The sequence below is a fragment of the Montipora capricornis genome, chromosome 3 (genome assembly GCF_036669925.1).
Source record: "Montipora capricornis isolate CH-2021 chromosome 3, ASM3666992v2, whole genome shotgun sequence".
Taxonomy (NCBI): domain Eukaryota; kingdom Metazoa; phylum Cnidaria; class Anthozoa; order Scleractinia; family Acroporidae; genus Montipora; species Montipora capricornis.
In genome coordinates, this window is record NC_090885.1 from 31,326,027 (window position 1) to 31,329,982 (window position 3,956).

The 3,956-nt window shown below is 39.1% G+C and overlaps 1 long non-coding RNA gene across 2 annotated transcripts in view; it reads left to right on the plus strand.

Annotated features, from left to right (window-relative positions):
* LOC138042891 (uncharacterized) overlaps positions 1 to 3,950 on the plus strand; it is a 13,391-nt gene extending 9,441 nt beyond the window's left edge. For both annotated transcript variants that reach the window (XR_011131118.1, XR_011131119.1), the window contains one exon: positions 3,060 to 3,950. This is a non-coding gene — a long non-coding RNA (uncharacterized lncRNA). The remainder of the gene's footprint in view (positions 1 to 3,059) is intronic.
* The last annotated feature ends 6 nt before the right edge of the window (positions 3,951 to 3,956 follow it).

Sequence of the window (3,956 nt, forward strand, 5' to 3'; positions counted from 1 at the left end):
TTTATTGCCAGATTCTCTGCACAGGCGTAGGTGTTGCAGCAAGAAATTCAGCCTTGCGTTTAACGCCAGAGCCCATTTGTTTGAAAGCACCTTAACGCCAACCCGCGATTAAAAATATATCGAGGTTTTAATTTCGCCCTCTGAAAGTGCGTTCAAAATTTTATATTATGCTCAACGTAAAGGAAAGTGTAAAGGCCTGGCCAACCGCCCGCAACATTTCAATGCAACATCTTGGAACATTGTTGGGAACAACATGTTGAGTACGTTTGGCTACCCTGTTGCGATATGTTGCACGCGTTTGACCAGTCCATTCAACCAACACATGTCAACAATGCTGCAAAATTTTGCGTTGAAATATTGGGAGCGTTTGGCCAGGCCTTAAGTCACAGCAGAAGGAGCAAAAATCTTTCAGGAAATCTATATTGATTGGAAAATAAACTAGAATCAAAAGTTCACACTAACCCAGGGTTAAATTTGAGAACCTTGTTTAATTCAGCTCATTTCTTACGCCTGAGCAACAGAAGATGGAGCTACTTCTCAAAAGAAGGAGAGAAGATAAAATAAGAGAATTGTCATACTTTTATCACAAGTAACACCTAGGGGCCAGTTAGCACCAGTTGTTCAAAATCCAGTGGATAAATCACGATCCAGCGGATAAACACTAGCAAAGCCGATTGAGTTTTTTTTAGGGCTTTCCCAGAATTCAGGGGAGGGGAGATTAAAAGCATGGCTTCGTTAAATGTTGTTTGTCTTATTCGTTTCCTTGAGTATTGCCACCTTTCATAGCGATAAACATGGTGTCAGAAGTGAACAAATTCAAGAAGTACATTCTTTAACAGTAGAAGACTACGAGGTGAGCGATTTCATTTGAAGCCAGTTCGCTGTTGCAGTATTTCAGCGTTCTACGCATTAAACACGTGGAAGTTTATCAGCCGCCATATTGGATCTCTGCTCTCGAAAGTGAAACCAAGTGAGTTATCCAGTGGATAGTGATTTATCCGGCGGATAGCGCTATCCATCGTTTGAACAACTGAGGCCAGTTCTGTTTGCCGCGTCACGTACACGATGCAAAAATCGACGTTTGATGCAATAATCGGTTTTGTCACAACTGGCAAATTAACATCGTAAACATCGTTCTTTGCGAATATCCAAGTTCAGCGTTACGATGACAAGAGCGCTGGATTAAGCTGTGGATCGGAGGTCATCGATTCATGGCCGCCTTTATACTGTTATCGAAGGAGAAAGTGCCAGGTTTGAATGACATCTGCATACTTTATAGAGTTCCATACTTCTATTCGCCTTGGATGAGGACGGCAAACCGTAGTATACTTGCTTGAAACCCTGGCTTGTTCATAAACTTTGTGGGACGCGACGCCAAAGAGCACAGCACATAAGGTGAAAACCATAATTTCACTTCTTGGACCATAAATTGTTATCATTATCACGGATTACGTAATTCCTATTGACTCACATGACTCTTCTTGAACATTGCTTATCCTAGATTTTCAATTGCTACACGTGGGCGTTCAAAAAAGAAAAAGACTTTCTGCCAAGTGCCCTTCAAATTTGGTGTACTGAAGGATTTAGTCACCTTCCAAAAACTTTATCCGTACTTAGCATATTTATGGTTTAGATTTTAAAAAATAATTTTCGGTAAATATTTCACGAAATAATAATAAACCTTTAAATAAACAGAGACAGTCAAAGGTAAACTTAATTAGTTTCAAAGCAATTTAAATTTGAAGATTGAAAAATACAGCAGGAAATTTGTGACAACTTGTCGACGACAAAGAGGAACAAAAAAATGAGAGCCTGCCGTTTAGACTTCACACAGGTTTGTGAATATAAATTCCTCTTTGCAACTGGCATTAAATCATATATTGGGAATGACAACCATTAGAATGACTTCCGACGGATAGAAATTTGGACAGTTTCCATGAAACACAAATTAGATGATGAATAAGTCCCCAAACGGTCCACAAAGTACGACACCAGTGCCATCTTTTCCTCTTCCACCCTTCGGCTAAAGATTAAGGTATACATAACTTGGTTCATTGTTCATGTTATAGGATCTAAGAAAAACTGAAAACTGCGCCTCCTACCGTCCTTGCTTACAATGATTGTCAATATAATAAATTTACGCCTTATGATCACTTTGTTCTGTGTCATTTCCAGTACATAAATGATATTTTTTTAAGTTTAAAAGCCCCGTTTACAGGAGCGAGTTTTCCTTCACAATTTCTTGACAATTATCGTTGCTCGTGTAGACGATGAACAAGTTTTCCTTGACAAGTTTAGCAACAATATTAGCAGCAACATTCGCAATTAATATTCCTTGCAACATTTTCCTTGACGCCTGTTCGGTGCCGACACGCAGTGATCTCCTATGAGGGGGAATGTGAACAAGCTTTCTAACTCAATATGGCGAACCATATGACGCTCTCTCATTGCTTCATTTATAATTTGTCGCAGCAACTTGTTGCCGGAAGTGTACACACGGTGCGACAACGTTGCTTTCGCTAATTTTGCCGGTGCGATCAGTCGCACACATTCAAACTGGTTTCAGTGCATAACGTTATATAGCTATTATGTTCTTCCCAAGTGCAACATGCAAGCAAAGGCAATTTGCATTCTCGACTTACGCTAAAATTCTCTGAAGACCATTAATTTGCTCATGAATGGGCTAATACCGGAATTATTTCAATCCTAATATCCTTTGTAGAGCATGGGTTATCAATATCAAAGAATTTTCGATCGGCCATTGTATTAAGTCTAGACTATACGTGGCATAATTTGTAGCTTTTTGATGGGTGTGTCAAATTCGCTCCAGTTGTTCATAAAATCTCGCATTTTTCGTTAATTCATTGAATCATAAAAAAACAAGGCAACCGAATGAAACAGCCAGAACTTTCTCTGCCTTCGCTTGATGCATGTCTAATAAGTTGAAAACAAAAACATTATTCTTGATTTTAACCGCATTTCATCGGAATACTTGCGAGAGTTGAAACTCTGATCGTTTTATCTCTTCATTCATTGAAACGTCTCTTTGCATCATTTAGCTGAGTCAATACTGCTAGAAGGACCACGGAATATTTAATGGTGAGTACTATAACTAATATCTCTCGATTTGGCATAGTTTTCGGATGCTACTCCACTCTGGTAAGTAGGTACCCTACCGGGCCCTTAGCAGTCAGTAGGGACATACGATCTACGGCAGCAACGGCAAATGAAATTCCAAGTTAACGTTTTAAACTTTCAGTTTTTTCGCAACTGTTCCAGTTTATTCAAATTCTAAAAACAACTGACCCACCACGAACTACCCACTAACTTCATTAGGAAACTTTAAGGTAATCTCTTGTCAAAATCTAATGCCTTGTGCTCAAGAGTTTTACCGACGTTGCAAATTTACAAAGAACGGGAAAGACTTGTTCAAAATGCTTGTGTATAGCCATTATCTTCCTTCAGTTAGTGAAGTTGAGGTTTTAAAACCTTCACAAAAACCGTAGACGATAAGTCTTGCACAGTACTAGTGTTGGATCAGGGAACATCGTGACCAATCAAAATTGATTAAACAGTACTTATGAAAGTCAAGTAGACTACTGCGAAAATGTATTTCTTTGAACAATATTTCCGCTGGCCAATCACGTTACTTTATCATTTCAGGATAACCTCTTTAATTACTTTGAAACATGTGTATATATATCCTGTAAACTCTCTACATCTCCAAATAAACCTGATGAAGGCTGGTATTGGCCAGCCGAAATATATATAATAGAAGTTATCTACTTGACTTTCATAAATACTTCCTTACGTTATGGCCTTCTCCGGATGACGTCGCCAGAGGTCGTCGTCGTCGAAGGTCCCTCCGTGCATACGGCGAGAACTACTGAAATTTAAATTGACCAATCAGAATTCAGCGAGCGGGAAAACTGTGCTATCGGACGTCAAGTCAATTT